The following is a 20,294-nucleotide window of genomic DNA, read 5'->3' on the forward strand; positions in this document are numbered from 1 at the left end:
TAGGTATATATATCTCATTATATCTACAGCTAAAATGGGACCCAACAGAAGGCAGGGATAACCTGCTGGGGTTGGCACAGCTCAGCAGCTGTGTAGACAGCATACTTTACCATCCAGGAGGACCCAGTCCAAATCCCCAGCAACCACACAGGAGCACAATGCAAACAAGAAACACTGTGAAAAAATGGAGGCAGCAAAAAATGTTGCCTCTGATTTTCTGTCTGCCTCGCCTTCTTTTATTCCTTCCCTGTATCTCATCATTAGGGAAAAAAAAATCAGAGGCCAGACGGTGGCACAGCTAGTTAACTACTAAGTGCAAGAATCTGGGTTCAGGTTTTTGTCAGTGTTTCCTTTTCATAAATAAAAAGTAATGAGAGAGAGGTGGGAAAAGAGGGAGAAGGAGAGGGTGAGGGTGAGGGAGACAGTGAGGGAGTGCGTGAGGGAGAGGGAGAGGGAGAGGGAGAGGGAGAGGGAGAGGGAGAGGGAGAGGGAGAGGGAGAGGGAGAGGGAGAGGGAGAGGGAGAGGGAGAGGGAGACGGAGACGGAGACGGAGACGGAGAGGGAGAGGGAGGAAAGAATCTGGGTTCAAGCTCTATTCCCCACCTGCAAACGGTCCACTTCATGAGTGATGAAGCAGGGCTGTAGGTGTCTATTTTTCATTTTTCTCTCCCTCTCCTCCCTCTCTCCCATTCTCTCTCAATTTCTCACTGTCCTATTTAAAAAAAAAAAAAAAGGAAAACAGTGGCCACTGGGAGCAGTTGGGAGCAGGAGATTCTTAGTACTGGCACCGAGCCCTAGCTACAACTGGTAGGGGAGAAAAAAAAAACTGCCAAGTACCCCACACCTATAGACATCTAATCTTTGATAAGGGGGCCCAAAGTATTAAATGGAGGAAGGAGGCTCTCTTCAATAAATGGTACAAGGAAAACTGGGTTGAAACATGCAGAAGAATGAAACTAAACAACCTTATCTCACCAGAAACAAAAATCAACTCCAAATAGGTCAAGGATAGGGATGTTAGACCAGAAACAATCAAATACTTAGAGGAAAACATTGGTAAAACACTTTCCCAGCTAAACCTCAAGGACATCTTTGAGGAAGCAAACCCAACTGCAAGGAAGACTAAAGCAAAAACAAACCAATGGGTGTACATCAAATTGAAAAGCTTCTGCACAGCCAAAGAAAGATGAAACAAACAAAGAGACCCCTCAAGAATGGGAGATCTTCACATGCCATACATCAGACAAGAGACTAATCACCTAAATATACAAGGAGCTCAGCAAACTTAGCACCAAAAAAGCAACTGACCCCATCCAAAAATGAGCAGAGGCTATGAACAGAACATTCACCTCAGAAGAGATCCAAAAGGCTAACTAACATGAAAAACTGCTCTAGGTCGCTATTTGTCACAGAAATGCAAATTAAGACAACACTGAGATACCACCTCACTCCTTTGAGAATGGCATACATCAAAAAGGACAGCAGCAACAAATGCTGGAGAGGCTGTGGGGACAGAGGAACCCTTTTCACTACTGGTGGGAATGTTAGTCCAGCCTCTGTGGAGAGCAATCTGGATAACTCTGACAAGGCTAGACATGGACCTTCCATATGACCCAGTAATTCCTCTCCTAGGGATATACCCTGAGGACTCCATAACACCCAACCAATAAGATGTGTGTACTCCTATGTTCATAGCAGCACAATTCATAATAGCTAAAACCTAGAAGCAACCCAGGTGCCCAACAACAGATGAGTGGCTGAGAAAGCTGTGGTATATATACACAATGAAATACTATGCAGCTATTATGAACAATGAACCCACCTTCTCTGACCCATCTTGGATAGAGCTAGAAGGAATTATGTATGTTAAGTGAGCTAATTCAGAAAGATAAAGATGAGTATGGGATGATCCCACTCATCAACAGAAGTTGAGAAAGAAGATCTGAAAGGGAAACTAAAAGCAGGATCTGACTAAACTGAAAGTAGGGCATCAAAGTAAAAGCCCTGTGGTGAGGGGGAGGGTAGACATGCGGCTTCCTGGGCCTGGGGGGGTGGGTGTGATGGGACACAGTCTTTTGGTGGTGGAAATGGTGTTTATGTACACTCCTATTAAAGTATAGTCATATAAATTACTCATTAATTAATATGAGGGGGAAAATTGATTGTCTCAAAGTTTTAAAAACACAGACTGAGTCTTTTTAATATATAGGCTGTGTCTTTGATATGCAGACTCTCTCAAAAGCCTAGACCAAGTAGATAAGAAGCAACTGGTGGCACAGCTGTATACAAGATACTGGGTACGATACAGCAAACCCTAACAAAGGGACTTTTCAAAGTTAACCCAATTACCAAATAATGTGATGATAACAATAACTATCCACTGTCTTTTTGAACCCTAAGACAGCAGGAACCTCACATTTCCACTACAGAGCCTATATTTCCTCCCTGTTCTGGAACCTTAGGGTAGGGCCCACTTTTCCGTATGCCTCTCCCAATTCATATCAAATAATATTGCATCTGCCAATTACAACCTAATCAGCTCAACGAGTACCACCTTAACATGTTTCGGCTCAGACTGTGTCCAGAGACTTCAGGTGTGGAATGACAACCCTTTAGCTTCATTACTGGGGTGAGACCTTTCCTTTCATAGTATTCTCTAATTCCATCCCAGGTGGTTCACTTCCTAACAAAGTCCCAAAACCTAGATATAGACCAGGTTCCGTGAGACAGAGCTTATGTTCACACGTATCCATAAACTAGTGCAAAATATATACCTGAAAGCAGAAGTACACTAGAGTTTGCAGTGAGTACCCCCCTAACACTTCCTCTCCACTATTCCAACCTTTGGGTCCATGATTGCTCAACAACTTGTTTGGCTTCGTATGTTAACTCTCTTTTCAGCCACCAGGTTCCAGATGCCATCAGGATGCCGGCCAGGCTTCCCTGGACTGAAGACCCCACCAATGTGTCCTGGAGCTCCACTTCCCCAGAGACCCACCCTACTAGGGAAAGAGTGAGGCAGACTGGGAGTATGGACCGACCAGTCAAAGTCCATGTTCAGCGGGGAAGCAATTACAGAAGCCAGACCTTCTACCTTCTGCAACCCACAACGATCCTGGGTCCATGCTCCCAAAGGAATAATGGCAAAGCTATTGGGGAATGGATGGGTAATGGAGATTGGGTGTTGGGAAATGTGTGGAGTTGTACCCCTCCTATCCTACGGTTTTGTTAATGTCTCCTTTCTTAAAAAAAAAAGTTGAAATATATTTCATTTAATTTTTTAAAAAAATGTTTATGACTGCAGCTGGGTGGTGGTGCACGTGGCTGAGCACACATGCTACAGTGTGCGACGACCCAGGTTCAAGCCCCCAGCTGCAGAGGGAAAGCTACACAAGTGGTGAAGCAGGGCTGCATGTGTGTCTCTGTCTCTCTCCCCCTTTGTCACCCCCTTCCCTCTCCATTACTGGCTGTCTCTATCTAATAAATAAAGATTTAAAAATAAAAATAAATAAATAAATAAAGATTTAAAAATAAAAAAAAAAAAACTCCAAGTAGTAGTGGAATTGTACATGTGCAACAAACCTGGTAGAAAAAACCAACAGCTTCCCATCAAGGCTCATGGCAGCAGCAATGGGTAGTAAGTATAAAAAAAAACAAAACAATGCACAGATTAGACTTCCCAAAGACTACAATTCGAGGAATTGTAAGAATAGTTGCACTCAAATTAATGCAAAAGTTGGGAACTGTATTTTTCAGTGTTAGTATCAATAACACACAAGAGCTAAGTATAATCTGATTTTTCATATAAACCTGGTTTAAAGTTCATGAAACGGAATTCTATTTAGCTGCTAGCTTGCAATAGGTTTCTACGCAGGTTTACAATTTAAATGGAATAGCCATTTAAATTCCATTTGGCATAAAAACCTAAGTAATTTCAAAGAAATGCCTCGTAACATAACTCTGCTGCCCCCCACTCCAAAACACAAAATATTAATCTCATTTAATCAGCATTTTCAACACTAGCATTTTTTTATTTAAGAAAGTATTAATTAACAAAACTATAGGGTAGGAGGGGTACAACTCCACACAATTCCCACGACCCAATCTCCATATCCCACCCCCTCCCCTGATAGCTTTCCCATTCTCTATCCCTCTGGGAGCATGGACCCAGGGTCATTGTAGGTTGCAGAAGGTAGAAGGTCTGGCTTCTGTAATTGCTTCCCTGCTGAACATGGGCATTGACTGATCGGTCCATACTCCCAGTCTGCCTCTCTCTTTCCCTAGTAGGGTGGGTCTCTGGGGAAGCTGAGCTCCAGGACACATTGGTGGGGTCTTCAGTCCAGGGAAGCCTGGCCGGCATCCTGATGGCATCTGGAACCTGGTGATTGAAAAGAGAGTTAACATACGAAGCCAAACAAATTGTTGAGCAATCATGGACCCAAAGGTTGGAATAGTGGAGAGGAAGTGTTAGGGAGGTACTCACTGCAAACTCTAGTGTACTTCTGCTTTCAGGTACACATTTTGCAGTAGTTTATGGATACATGTGAACATATGCTCTCTCTCACAGAAACTGGTGTATATCTAGGTTTTGGGACTTTGTTAGAAAGTGAACCACCTGAGATGAAATTACAGTATACTATGAAAGGAAAGGTCTCACCCGAGTAATGAAGGTGAAAGGTTGTCATTCCACACGTGAAGTCTCTGGACACAATCTGAAGTGAAGCATGTTGAGGTGGCAATTGTTGCATTGGTTAGGTTGTGATCGGCGGATGCAATATTATTTGGTATGGATTGGGAGACGCATAAGGGAAAGTGGGCCCTATCCAAGGGTTCCAGGACTGGGGGAAGTAGAGGCTCTATAGTGGAGATGTGAGGTTCCTGCTGTCTTAGGGTTCAAAAAGACAATCGACAGTTAATGTTATCATCACATTATTTGGTAATTGGGTTAACTTTGAAAAGTCCCTTTGTTATGGTTTGCTGTACAGTACCCAGTATCTTGTATATAGCTGTGCTATTGGATGCTTCTGATCTACTTGGTCTAGGCTTTTGAGAGAGTCTGCATATCAAATACACAGCCTATATATTAAAAAGATTCAGTTTGTGTTTTGAAAAACTTTGAGACATACAATTGATTTTCCCCCTCTCATATTAATTAACTAGTGATTTATATGTCTACATTTTGCTAGGAGTGTACATAAACACCATTCCCACCACCCAAAGACTGTGACCCATCCCTCCCACCCACTCCCACCCCCAACTGGCCCAGGAAGCTTTTTTTGGGTGGGGGTAGATAGCATAATAGTTATGCTAAGAGATTTTAAATGCCTGAGGCTCCAAAGTCCCACATTCAATCCCCTACACCACCATAAGCCAGATCTGAGCAGTGCTCTGATATTTCTGTGTCTTTCTCTCTCTGCATCCATCTCAATGACAAAATAAATAATTTTTTTTTAAAAAAAAAGTAGCACTGAGGTATCTATCTCTCTTCCTCCTCTTTGTTTCTGTCCTCTACCTGGAGGGGAAAAGTTCACTGGGAGCAATGAAATCATGCAACCATAAAGCACTAGCAGCAAAAGAAAAAAAAAAAGATTTTTGTAACATTACTTAATTTGACAGGACAGAAAAATGGAGAGGGGCTGGGTGGTGGCGCATCTGGTTGAGCGCATGTGCAAGGACCCAGGTTTGAGCCTCTGGTCCCCACATGCAGGGGGAAAGCTTCATGAGTGGTGAAGCAGGGCGGCAGGTGTCTCTATGTCTCTCTCCCTATCACCCCCTCTTGATTTCTGGCTGACTCTATCCAATAAATAAAGATAATAAAAAAAAATTTTTTTTAAAGAAAAAAATAAAGAAATGGAGAGAGAAAGAGGAGAAAGTCACCTGTAGCCCTGCTTCACTGCTTGTAAAGTTTCCCTCTTGCAGGCTTGAACCCTAATACTTACACACGGTAATATATGCACTTAACTAGGTGTACCACAGCCCAGCCCCATCATCACTGGCATTTTTCATTTCAACATGTACCATTATAAATTAAAAGATGCTCTCAGATACCGATAAGCAACCATAAAATCACCTTAAAAGAACAACTAAGAAGCAGTCAGCTGCAGGTTTTTACAAGTATAAAAGAACAGCTATATGTAGGGTGAAAAGTCATGACTATGAGCAAGAGTCCTTAAAAAAAAGTAAGCTTTTAATCATCTTTAGACAAACTATTACTGAATTTATTTTATTTTATTTACAAAAAGAAAACATTAATAAAATCATAGGATAAGAGGGGTACAACTCCACACAATTCCAAACACCAGAACTCTGTATCCCATCCCCTCCCTTGATACCTTTTCTATTCTTATTACTGAGATTTTAATGCATTCCTTTTAAATATCTGTAGCAAGGAACTTAATATCATTCTGACCCTGCACATTTAGGACAGTCACTGAAAATAAGTATGCCTACAAATTATACACAGCAATCCTTAAGTTCTGAAGAACCCATATATATATGGGGGGCAGACAAAGGGGCAGTTGGGTGGTAGATATGGGTGTGTTAACATACATTTGAAGAAACCAAGACATACAGACTGGTAAAGCCAATGTTATAATAATAAAAAAGTAACTCGGGACAGAGCCAAGATGGCGAATTTGGAGCCACAGCTGCCATGAGCTCCAAGAGGCAGCAGCTTGCAACCCAGGATTCTCTTGATAGGGCCTACCCTTACTGGGCTGTCTGCAGGAGGGTGAACATGCGTTGGTCAATGACACCAAAATACAGTCACATAACTCTCTCTTGGATTGACAAAGGTCAGGGGGAAAAATGAAAATCCTTTGGGTATTTCTGAACTCATCCCTCCCCCCACCTCAGAACCAGCCCCCAGATGCTGGAGAGACACACCTACCAGGCTCCCCACTGAGCTATTTTCTATATCAAAATTCCTGGCTCACCACTGGTGTTATTCCAACCCTCTTCCCTTAACATCTCTCTTTTTTTTAAGTGACTGGAGCTCTATTTGAGTGACAAAATACCTGACCAATCAGAGCTTCATCCCTGCCTGGGAAAGACTACCTAAAGGGTTGTTTTGTTTTGTTTTGTTTTGGATATTTCTTGCAATTGGCTGTCTTTGCTCAGGCTGCCTGCAGCCAATTGAGCAGTCCAAGCTGTAGACTGACTGTTAGGGGTTTTCTACTCTATTATTTTTAATTACTACTATTATTATATACACGTATCCCTTTTGCATCCACCTTCTTCAGACTGACCAAAATTAAATGTTGTTATTTTTTCCATTGCTAGGTGACTGGGTATCCTATCCATTGTAAGAGGAACTTGTTTCTCTCTATCTCTTCTCTCCATTCTCCTTTTTCCCTCCTCCTAGCTAACTTAAGAAAAAAAAATTTTTTTTTAAGCCCTTTCCTTTCTTCCTTTTTTTAAAAAATTATTTTCTTCTTTCCTCCTTTTGTTTCCTGAATTCACCGATACTCGCTTTTAAATTAATTTGGGGGAAAAAATCTAACTCGGAGTGGACTCTATGTGTGTGTGTCTTCTCTACTTCCCTTTCTCTCCCTAGATTTTATAGTAGACAACAGATTTGCATAATTGTCTATTATTGCTTTCCCTTTTTTTCCTTTCTCTTTCTTTTGTTTGGTTGTTTTTTTTTTTTTTTTTTTGGACTGGAGGTGTTATTTAGCTAACTGGTATTGGTTGAACTGCATCAATCCTTGCTTCAGTTACTACTGTTGTAATTTCTGAGGTTTCAAGGATTGGCATAAGGATCCTGGTTCAAGCCCCCAGCACCCCACCTACAGGTGAGTCGCTTCACAGGTAGTGAAGCAGGTCTGCGGGTGTCTATCTTTCTTTCCCCCTCTCTGTCTTCCCCTCCTCTCTCCATTTCTCTCTGTCCTATCCAGCAACAACGAACACCAATAACAACAATAATAACTACAACAACAATAAAACAAGGGCAACAAAAGAAAATAAATATTAAGAAATAAAGTTTAAAAAATTCTTTAAAAAATAAAGCTAATAAATAAGAAAATAAATAAGAAAATAAGATGCAAGAAATAAAAGTAGGCAGTCACAAAAAAGAGAACAGAACAAAGACCTAAGATATAGTGGCTCACCAACAGGAAGAGGTCTTGTTGAAAAGATTAACTTGTAAGAGTCACTGTACTAAGTTAAACTTAATGATTTTGACAGTCCTTTAATCACCATTACCGGGGTAGTATTGATGTAACTGTGAGTGTGGGAGAAGTTATATGCCTGGAAATCACGACAAAATCAGAAAAAAAATCTACCATTTTATTTTCTTTTGAATTATTATGCAAAGCCATAAAGTAGTTACTATAAAACTGAGAGAGTGGCAGAGTTAAAAGAGAAAGAGAGCGGCAGTCAGGCGGTAGCTCAGTGGGTTAAGCGCACATGGCACAAAGCACAGGACTGGCCTAAGGATCCCAGTTTGAAATCCCCCCCCGCCCCCCGCTCCCCACCTGCAGGGGAGTCGCTTCACAGGCAGGTATCTATCTTCCCCTCCTCTCTCCATTTCTCTCTGTCCTATTCAACAATGATGACATCAATAACAATAACAACAATAAAACAACAAGGGCAACAAAAGGGAATAAATAAATATTAAAAAAAAAAGATAGGGAGCAGTGATTTGGAGAGAAAGAAAGAAGAGAGAGAGAGTGAGTAGCAACAGCTTTGTCTCTCTCCTCTCCATGTCAACTAAGAGTAACAAAGATCACCTGAGAGTACAACAAGACTCAGAATACTTTGGGAATCCACCAAGTCACAGATGAGTGCAAACACATGCTGCTTGTGGACACAGAGGGGCCTAAGGAGAGATTCACGGGGCTGAAAGCTCATATCTACTCTGAAATGACTGGTAACAATCCCGCAGTTTGCCATTTCAGGCACACCTCTAGTCAGAGTTTTATTAACAAGTAAATTGCAGATGGAAGCAAAGAATCCCCTAAGGCTCATCAAAAGAAACTGTGAGTCTCCATGGCTACTGTCCCTAAAGGCTGGAGCAGCAGCAGGGAGGCCCTGAGCTGACATAGTGGCAGAAATCTGATTAGGCAACTCAGGAGAAGACTTATACTCCCATGGTATGGAAGTGGGGATCTATAGGAGGAGCCTTACCACACTGTTCTAAGGAATTTGGAGACACTTGAATAACTGCCTCAGAGCCCAAAGATTACAAACAGGATTTGTTTAGAAACTCATGGAGCAGGGAGTCAGGTGGTAGCACAGCGGGTTAAACTGACATGGCACAAAGTACAAGAACCAGCAGAAGGTTCCCGGTTTGAGCCCCTGGCTCCCCACCTGCAGGAGAGTCGCTTCACCGGCATTAAAGTCTCTTTACACAACCAATGTACTATCGTACTCTCTCTTCCCCACCATGTTTTATTTCTAGGTTAGGAGTAGTTAAGCTAAAAAAAAAATCTTATAGTGAGGGTGGGCAGTAACGCAGCAGGTTAAAAACAAAGCAAAGCAGAAGGACCCAAGCAAGGAATCTGGTTCCAGCCCCCAGCTATCCACCTGCAGGGGAGTCACTTCACAGGCAGTGAATTCAGCAAATCTGCAGGTTTCTTTCTTTCCCCCTGTCTTCTCCTCTCTCCATTTCTCTATCTAACAATGACAACATCAATAACAACAACAATAACTACAACAATAAAATAAGGGCAACAAAAAGGAAAATCAGTAAACATTAAAAATAATAATAATGATGTACTTATAGTTAAAAAAAAAGCCCTCAAGCTCCCAAGGCCTGAAGGGAAGATTAAAAAAACAAAGGAGGGTTTAACAGCCACCATGCTTCAACTCAAAGATTAAGAGAACATTGAAACAACTGTTAATTTTCGTAACTGTGAACTCTTTAAGTACCTTACTTAGAAACAAGTCAATCTAGGAAAGTGTGATTAGTGGATTCAATAGTACTAAGAGGGACCTCCGCACACACTACATACAATGGTTAGACCAAGAGGAAACACTGGAGAAATGAACCAGGACAAAAAAAGATAGCCCCCCGCCAGAAAACAAGTAGAAGCACATAAAAATGAGGAAAAGATCCAAACACTAATTGAGGTATTAATCACAGGAGTGAGGAAAGAGTTTGAAAATAATATCAAAAATAGGAAACAGCAAATGAGACTCCAGAAGAATATACTAACTAGCTTGAGGTGACCAGGGAGTTGAAAGCTGAAATTGCTGAGCCAAGAGATCAACTAACTGAACAAATTAACACAGTATCAGAACGGGGTAAGAAAATAGCAGAGCTACAGAAAAGAACAGAGGGGAGAGAGAATACAATAAGTGAGACAGAAAACTGAATTAGCAAGATTGAGGATAAATTAGAGAAAACTGAGAAAAGTTAGAGATCTCAAAAAGATATTAAAAGATACTGCAGGGAATTCCATAGGCGGGTCTATGAGCAGCAATAGATGTGTTTCTCTCCTCTCCCAGATCAACTAGGAATACCAAAGGTGGCCACCTGGGACTGAAACAAGACAGGACTAGAACTACTTCAGGAACCCAACAAATCACCAGTGAGTGCAAACATGAGTGGCTGGTGGACAGAGAGGAGCCTAGGAAGAGATTAAGTGGCTGGTAACAGTTTGGCAGTTTATTAGTTGAGACACCAGCCTTAAGTCTCTTTCACCAACAAGGGGACAGCTGAAGGGAGGAGAAAACTCCCCAGAGACTCACCAAGTGCAACTCTGAGTCTCCATTGCTACTGCCCTCAGAATCCAGAGTAGCAGCAGGGAGGCCTTGTGCTGACACCAGGGGACAGAGAACAAGGAAACTCAGGAGAAGACCTAAACCTCCATGGCATAACAGTGAGGCTGTGAAAGTCTCTTTGCATAACCACTGGATTCTCTCTGCCACACCCTGTTTTATCTCTTAGTCAAGAGTCAGTGATTAAGCTAAGGAGCCAACTTATAGTTTAAAAGCCCTCAGGCTCCCAAAGCCTACAGGGAAGAAAAAGCACAAAAGAGGCTTTTAAGCCACTGAGCTCCAAATCAGGAATTAAAATACTACTGAAACAACTGTTAACTTCCACAACTGTGAACCTTTTAATTACCTTACCTGGACTGACACAAGTCAATCCAGGCAATAGTGATCAGTAATTTGAAAAGTACAGAGAGACGAACCTCATAACATAATCTATAAAATGGTTAAACCAACAAAAAGAAATATTGGAGAAATGAACCAGGACAAGAGTCCAGCTAAAAGCCCCCCAAAAGGTGAAGCAGAAAATAATGAGGTCAACATCCAAACACTAGTTAAGGAAATAATCACAGGAGTGAGTAAAGAGATTGAAAGAATTGTCATCAGAGATAAAGAAACAACAAATGAGACTCTGGAAGAAAACACTAATTATCTCAAGGTTATTAGAGAACTGAAAGCTGAAGTAGCTGAGCTAAGAACACAACTAGCTGAACAAGCTAAAACAGTATCAGAACAGGCTAACAAAATAGATGAACTTCAGAAAAAAACAATAAAAGGGGAAAGAGAATAGAATAAATGAGGCTGAAGACAGAATTAGCAAGATCGAGGATGAAATAGAGAAAACTAAAAAAGAGATCACAAAAAGAGATTTAAGACATGCTGAAAACAACAGAGACCTATGGGATGACTTCAAAAGAAACAATATACGTATTATTGGATTACCAGAGGAAGAAAACGAGGGAGAACAAGAAAGCATTCTTCAGGCCATAATAGCTGAAAACTTATGTAGTCCACACAACATGAAAGACCTAAAGGTTCAAGAAGCCCAGAATGTCCCAAACAGAAGTAACACAGACTTAAAGACACCAAGACACATCATATTTAGAATGGAAAGGAATAAGGATAAAGAAAGGATCCTGAAGGCTGCAAGAGAAAAACAAAGAGTCACCTACAGAGGAAAATCCTTAAGATTAGAAGCAGAGTTCTCCACACAAACACTACAGGCCAGAGAGTGCTCAATGAGAAAGGCTTTCAACCAAGAATAGTGTATCCTGCTAGACTGTTATTCTGACTAGATGGAGGCATAAAAACCTTCTCAGACAAGCAACAGTTGAAGGAATCAACTATCACCAAGCCTGCCCTGAAAGAAGTTCTGAAAGGTTCCTAAAAAGTCAGGTCACCATAAATAAGCTATATATCAGAACACTCTAAAACTCTACAAGAATGGTGTTAAAATATCTTCAGTCTTTGATATCAATAAATGACAATGGTCTGGATTCACCTATTAAAAGGCACAGAGTAGGAAGATGGATCAGAAAATACAACCCAACAATATGCTGTCTACAGGAAACCCACCTAACTCAACAAAACAAACACAGACTCAAAGTAAAAGGATGGAAAACTACAATGCAGGCCAATGACCCACAAAAAAGGGCAGGAACAGCTATTCTCATATCTGACATGATAGACTTTAAAATAGATAAGATTAAAAAACATAGGAAAGAACACTACTTCATGCTCAGAGGATCAGTCAATCAAGAGGACTTAACAATTATTAACATCTATGCACCCAATGAGAAGCCATCTAAATACATCAAAGATCTACTGAAAGAGTCACAACAATATATTATTAACAGCAAAAAAAGTCATGTAGGGGACTTCAACAACCAACTCTCTCAACTCGACAGATCATCCAGGCAGAAAATCAATAAAGACATAATGGAGCTAAATGAGGAGATAGTAAACTAGAACTATTGGGCATTTTCACAGTCATGCATCCCAAGAAACTGGAATACACATTTTACTCAAGTCCACATGGGTCATTCTCAAGGATAGACCAAATGTTAGGCCACAAAGACAGCATCAGCAAATTCAAGAGCATTGAAATCCTCCAAAGCATCTTCTCAGACCACAGTGGAATTAAACTAACACTTAACAATCAACAAAAGATTAGTAATAGTCCCAAAATGTGGAAGCTCAACAGTACACTTAACAACCTCTGGGTCAAAGAGGAAATAAAGGAAGAAATCAAAATGTTTTGAGACTTCAATGAAAATGAAGACACAATCTATCAAAATATTTGGGCCACAGCTAAAGCAGTACTAACAGGGAAGTTCATAGCTATACAAGCACACATTAGGAAACAAGAAAAAGCACAAATAAACAGCCTGATTGCACATCTTAAAGACCTAGAAGAAGAACAAAGGAACCCTAAAGCAACCAGAAGGACAGAAAGCACTAAAGATAGGGCAGAAATAAATGACATTGAGAATAAGAAAACCATACAAAAGATCAACAGAAGTAAATGTTGGTTCTTCAAAAGAGTGAACAAAATTGAGAAACCTTTAGCCAGACTCACAAAACAAAAAAGGGAAGAAGACCCAAATAAATCGGATAGTAAATGAAAGAGGAGATATCACAACAGACACAGCAGAAATATGACATATCATGTGAGGCTTCTATGAACAACTATATGTCGCCAAGTTAGAAAACCTGGAAGAGGGAGTCGGGCTATAGCGCAGCAGGTTAAGCGCAGGTGGCGCAAAGCACAAGGACCAGCATAAGGATCCGGTTCGAACCCCGGCAGCAGAGTCGCTTCACAAGCGGTGAAGCAGGTCTGCAGGTGTCTATCTTTATCTCCTCCTCTCTGTCTTCCCCTCCTCTCTCCATTTCTCTCTGTCCTATCCAACAATGACAACAACAATAATAACTACAACAATAAAACAACAAGGGCAACAAAAGGGAATAAATAAAATAAAAAAATAAATATTTTTTAAAAAAAAGAAAAGAAAACCTGGAAGAAATGGGCAATTTCTACCTAGGAACTTCCAAAATTAAGTAAAGAGGAACTAGATAACATGAACAGGCCCATTACCACTAATGAAGTTGAAACCAAAAATATAAGTGCTGGACCAGATGGTTTTACAAATGAATTCTACAAAACCTTCAAAGAAGAACATATTAATACCTCTAATTGTAAAAGTCTCCCAGAAGACTGGAGACACTGGAATACTCCCTGCCAGCTTCTATGAAGCCAACATCACTTTGATACAAAAGCAGACAGGGACACAACCAAAAAAGAAAACTACAGAACAATATCACTGATGAACATAGATGCTAAAATATTGAACAAAATTCTAGCCAACCGGATACAACAGTATATTAAAAAGATTGTTCATCATGACCAAGTGGGGTTTATCCCAGGCATGCAACGTTGGTTTAATATATATAAATGAATCAACGTGATCCACCACATCAATGAAAGCAAGACCAAAAACTACATGGTCATATCAATAGATGCAGAGAAAGCCTTTGACAAAATACAACACCTCTTTATGATCAAAACATTACAAAAACTGGGAATAGATGCAAAATTCCTGAAGATAGTGGAGTCTATATATAGCAAACCTACAGCCAACATTATACTCAATGGTGAAAATCTGGAAGCATTTCCCCTCAGATCAGGAGGTACTAGGATGTCCACTATCACCATTACTATTCAACATAGTATTGGAAGTTCTTGCCATAGCAGTCAGGCAGGAGCAAGGAATTAAAGGAATACAGATTGGAAAAGAAGAAGTCAAACTCTCCCTATTTGCAGATAATATGATAATATACATAGAAAAACCTAAGGAATCCAGCAATTATCTTTTGGATATCATCAGGGAATACAGTAAGTTGTCAGGCTACAAAATGAACATTGAAAAGTCAGTGGCATTCCTCTATGCAAACACTAAGTTAGAAGAAGCTGAAATTCAGAAATGAATTCCCTTTACTATAGCAACAAAAGCAATAAAATATCTAGGAATAAACTTAACCTAAGAAGTGAAAGACTTGTATACTGAAAATGATGTGTCTCTATTCAAGGAAATTGGAAAAGACACAAAGAAGTGAAAAGATATTCCATGTTCATGGGTTGGAAGAATTAACGTCATCAAAATGAATATACTACCCAGAGCCATCTCCAAATTGAATGCTATCCCCATCAAGATCCCAACCACATTTTTTAGTAGAATAGAATAAATGCTACAAATGTTTATCTGGAAAGAGAAAAGACCTAGAATTGCCAAAACAATCTTGAGAAAAAAGAACAGAACTGGAGGCATCACACTCTCAGATCTCAAATTGTATTATAGGGCTATTGTCATCAAAACTGCTTGGTACTGGACATGAATAGACACACTGACCAGTGGAATAGAATTGAGAGCACAGAACTAAGGCCCCACACCTATGGACATCTAATCTTTGACAAAGGGGCTCAGACTATTAAATGGGGAAAGCAGAGTCTCTTAAACAAATGTTGCTGGAAAACATGGGTTGAAACATGCAGAAGAATGAAACTGAACCACTGTATTTCACCAAATACAAAAGTAAATTCCAAGTGGATCAAGGACTTGGATGTTAGACCACAAACTATCAGATACTTAGAGGGAAATATTGGCAGAACTCTTTTGGGCAAAATTTTAAAGACATCTTCAATGAAACGAATCTAATTACAAAGAAGACTAAGGCAAGTATAAACCTATGGGACTACATCAAATTAAAAAGCTTCTGCACAGCTAAAGAAACTACTACCCAGAGGAGTTCTCAGAAGATGGCGGACTGAGAAGCTGCTAGTGGCTTGAGCTCTGACCACATCTTCTGGAAACGGTAGGATTTTCTACCTTTAGTAGGCCAGTCAATAAGGGGTCCTCGCAGTGACACCAAGGAGGTGACTATAACTTAATTTGGGTAAAAAAATAGAGTAGAAAAAAAAAGGGGGGAAAATTTTTTTCTGGGAGTCAGGCTGTAGCGCAGTGGGTTAAGCGCAGGTGGCGCAAAGCACAAGGACCGGCATAAGGATCCTGGTTCGAACTCCGGCTCCCCACCTGCAGGGGAGTCGCTTCACAGGTGGTGAAGCAGGTCTGCAGGTGTCTATCTTTCTCTCCTCCTCTCTGTCTTCACCTCCTCTCTCCATTTCTCTCTGTTCTATCCAACAACGACAACAACAATAATAACTACAACAATAAATCAACAAGGGCAACAAAAGGGAATAAATAAAATTTAAAAAAAAATTTTCTTTATAAATTATTAAGCACACCTCCTCCCTCTTCCCCCCCCCCCCTTAACAAGTCCCTGGGACCAGCTCCTAGCAGGCTCCCCTGCTGAACTTCTTTCTCTACCAAAATTCCTGTCCCACCAAGGAGTATCATTCATTCTAAGACTATACCCTTTTGAAACCTCTGGCCTTTTTTCTTTCTAAGTAGCCAACCACCCCCACCTCACCCCGCATACCTAATTAAATTATTAAAAATAAATAAATAAACTCTTTCCTTTCACCGCTCTTTTATGACTGTTCTTTTCCTTATCTTTTTCTTTTTCCTCTCTTTTTTTTTCTTTTTCTCATTCTTATCATCCTTTCTTCCTTAATCCTACAGCTTCCAAAGCCACAGGCCCCATCCTCCACACCACCAAACAGTGTGCTTTTTTGAATTTACTGATACACATTTGGGAATTATTTTGGGGAAGAATTCTGACTCAGAGTAGACTCTCACTGCGAGTATCTCTGCTCAACCTCCCTTCCTCTCTTAGCTACCCCTAGAATATACAGTGGATAGTAGATTTGCATAACTATCTATTTCAGCTATCCTTGTCTAGTCCTGAGGTTGTTTTTTTTTTTTTCTCTTTCTTAATCAGCTGCCTCTGATCACCAGGTTTCAGGTAATCTGGGACAGGGTTTTTTTTTTTTTACCCTGATCTATTTTATTATTAACATTATATAAAGGCATATATCTTCCCCCCTCCTTTTGGTTGATCTGAATTCACTCTTAGGGTATCTTTCATTGCTAGGGTAGTGGGCACCTTATCTATTGTGGGAGGAACTTGTCTCCTTAATCCTACCTCCTCTACAGACTCTCCCCTCCCTCCTCCTGCTAGCTAATTAAAAAATTAAATTAAATTAAAAATAAAGTAATCAAAAAAAAACTTTCCTTTCACTGCTATTTAATTACAGCCCTTTTTCTTATCTTTTCTCTTTTCTCTCGTCTCATTTTTCCTTTTTTTCTTTTTTTTTTTTTTTTATCTTGTCATACACTTCTTCCTTCTTTGCCTTTCTGAATTTGTGAATTATTTTGGGGAAGAAATCTGACTCAGAGTGGACTCTCTATGTGTGTATCTCTGCTCTACTTCCCTTTCCCCTCTTGTTACCCCTAGAATATACAGTGGATAGTAGATTTGCATAACTGTCTATTCTTACTATCCCTTCTTTCTTTTCTCTTTCTTCTTCACTGAGATTTGGTTACTATTTTTTCACGGACTGGAGAAATTGTTTGGCTAACTGGTAGTGATTAAACTGCTTCAATACTTGCTTCAGTTGCTACTGTAATTCCTGAGGTTAGTGAGAGCAATTGTCATAAAGATATTTAGAACAGTGTTGCTTGTACTCAAGACACAACAACTGAGGAACAACAGAGCATAAAAAAAGAAACACATAAATCAAAAAAATGGGTAGATCAAAAACAAATAAAACTGCTACTCCAATGAATGAAGACAAGAGCCCAGAAGAAACTACAAATCAGCCAGAAGTAACCATAGATAAGAAAAGTATGCAAGCAATAATAAACTTATTAATCACAGAAATGAAAACAACATTGGAGGAAAGGAATGGCAGTATTAGGGAAACAATAGTTGAGACCCCCAAGAAAAATACTGATTATCTTCAGGCAATTAGAGAACTGAAAGCTGAAATAGCTGTCATGAAGAAAGAAGCTGAGGCAAGGGAAAGCAGACTAACAGAAGCAGAAAACAGAATTAGTCAGATCGATCGTCTTTTTGAACCCTAAGACAGCAGGAACCTCACATCTCCACTATAGAGTCTCTACTTCTCCCAGTCCTGGAACCACTGGAATAGGGCTCACTTTCCCGTATGCCTCTCCCAATCCATATCAAATAATATTGCGTCTACCGATCACAACCTAACCAACACAACGATTGCCACCTCAACATGCTTCACTTCAGACTGTGTCCAGAGACTTCACGTGTGGAATGACAACCCTTCAACTTCATTACTCGGGTGAGACCTTTCCTTTCATAGTATACTCTAATTTCATCTCAGGTGGTTCACTTTCTAACAAAGTCCGAAAACCTAGATATACACCAGTTTCTGTGAGAGAGAGCATATGTTCACACGTATCCATAAACTACTGCAAAATATATACCTGAAAGCAGAAGTACACTAGAGTTTGCAGTGAGTACCCCCCTAACACTTCCTCTCCACTATTCCAACCTTTGGGTCCATGATGGCTCAACAACTTGTTTGGCTTCGTATGTTAACTCTCTTTTCAGTCACCAGGTTCCAGATGTCATCAGGATGCCGGCCAGGCTTCCCTAGACTGAAGACCCCACCAATATGTCCTGGAGCTCCGCTTCCCCAGAGACCCACCCTACTAGGGAAAGAGAAAGGCAGACTGGGAGTATGGACCAACCAGTCAACGCCCATGTTCAGCGGGGAAGCAATTACAGAAGCCAGACCTCCCACCTCCTGTACCCCATAAAGAATTTTGGAACAGAGATCACACATGCAGTATGAATAAATATGTCAGGACTTAGGGAATTGAAGTTTATATTCTGATCACAATGACCTAAGCCTACAAATCAACCAGAAGAAAGAAAACTAGGAATTTTCAAACATATGGAAACTAAAAAGGATGCATCTGAATAGTACTTGGGTCAGTAAAGAAATTAAAAGTTATAAAAAAAATCCTGGGGAAAAATAAAAATTAAGAGAAAACCTATCAGATCCTACGGGATGCAGCAATGTAGTATTAAGAGCTTCGGAAGTTCACAGCTATAAACATCTACATTAACAACAAAAGAATAAAAAAATCAAAACAACAACCTAATATTACATATGAAAAAACAACAAAAGGAACAAAAAAAACATCAGCAGGAGGGAAGAAAATAATGAAGCCAAAAAGACTAAACAAAAGATCAACAACTTTAGGATTCCTTTGTTGTTCTTCTTCTAGGTCTTTAAGATGTGCAATCAGGCTGTTTATTTGTGCCTTTTCTTGTTTCCTAATGTGTGCTTGTATAGCTATGAACTTCCCTCTTAGGACTGCTTTAGCTGTGTCCCAAATATTTTGATAGCTTGTGTCTTCATTTTCATTGAACTCTCGAAACATTTTGATTTCTTCCTTGATTTCCTCTTTGACCCAAAAGTTGTTAAGAAGTGTACTGTTGAGCTTCCACATTTTGGGACTGTTACTAATCTTTTGTTGATTGTTAAGTGTTAGTTTAATTCCACTGTGGTCTGAGAAGATGCTTGGGATGATTTCATATGTTCTTGGCAGCACAATTTGTAATAGCCAAAACCTGGAAGCAACCCAGGTGTCCAACAACAGATGAGTGGCTGAGCAAGTTGTGGTATATATACACAATGGAATACTACTCAGCTGTAAAAAATGGTGACTTCACCGTTTTCAGCCCATCTTGGATGGACCTTGAAAAAATCATGTTGAGTGAAATAAGTCAGAAACAGAAGGATGAATATGGGATGATCTCACTCTCAGCCCGAAGTTGAAAAACAAGATTAGAAAAGAAAACACAAGTGGAACCTGAAATGGAATTGGAGTATTACACCAAAGTAAAAGACTCTGGGGTGGGTGGGTGGGTGGGGAGAATACAGGTCCATGAAAGATGATGAATTGAAATCCAGAAATCAGTTCCTTTTTCTATAGCAACAAAAACAATAAAATATCTCGGAGTAAACCTAACCAAAGAAGTGAAAGACTTGTGTACTGAAAATTATGAGTCACTACTCAAAGAAATTGAAAAAGACACAAAGAAGTGGAAAGATATTCCATGTTCATGGGTTGGAAGAATTAACATCATCAAAATGAATATATTACCCAGAGCCATCTCCAAATTGAATGCTATACCCATCAAGATCCCAAGCACATTTTTTAGGAGAATAGAAAAAATGCTACAAATGTTTATCTGGAAAGAGAAAAGACCTAGAATTGCCAAAACAATCTTGAGAAAAAAGAACAGAACCGGAGGCATCACACTCCCAGATCTCAAACTGTATTATAGGGCCATTGTCATCAAAACTGCTTGGTACTGGACCATGAACAGACACACTGACCAGTGGAATATAATTGAGAGCCCAGAAATGAGGCCCCACACGTATGGACATCTAATCTTTGACAAAGGGGCCCAGACTATTACATGGGGAAAGCAGAGTCTCTTCAACAAATGGTGTTGGAAACAATGGGTTGAAACATGCAGAAGAATGAAACTGAATCACTGTATTTCACCAAATACAAAAGTAAATTCCAAGTGGATCAAGGACTTGGATGTTAGACCAGAAACTATCAGAT

General features: G+C 40.1%; 1 protein-coding gene across 5 annotated transcripts in view; it reads right to left on the reverse strand.

The window, feature by feature from the left end:
• RAP1GDS1 (Rap1 GTPase-GDP dissociation stimulator 1) overlaps positions 1–20,294 on the reverse strand; it is a 199,672-nt gene that overhangs the window by 151,717 nt on the left and 27,661 nt on the right. The window lies entirely within an intron of this gene.

Source organism: Erinaceus europaeus, chromosome 3 (assembly GCF_950295315.1).
Source record: "Erinaceus europaeus chromosome 3, mEriEur2.1, whole genome shotgun sequence".
NCBI lineage: Eukaryota > Metazoa > Chordata > Mammalia > Eulipotyphla > Erinaceidae > Erinaceus > Erinaceus europaeus.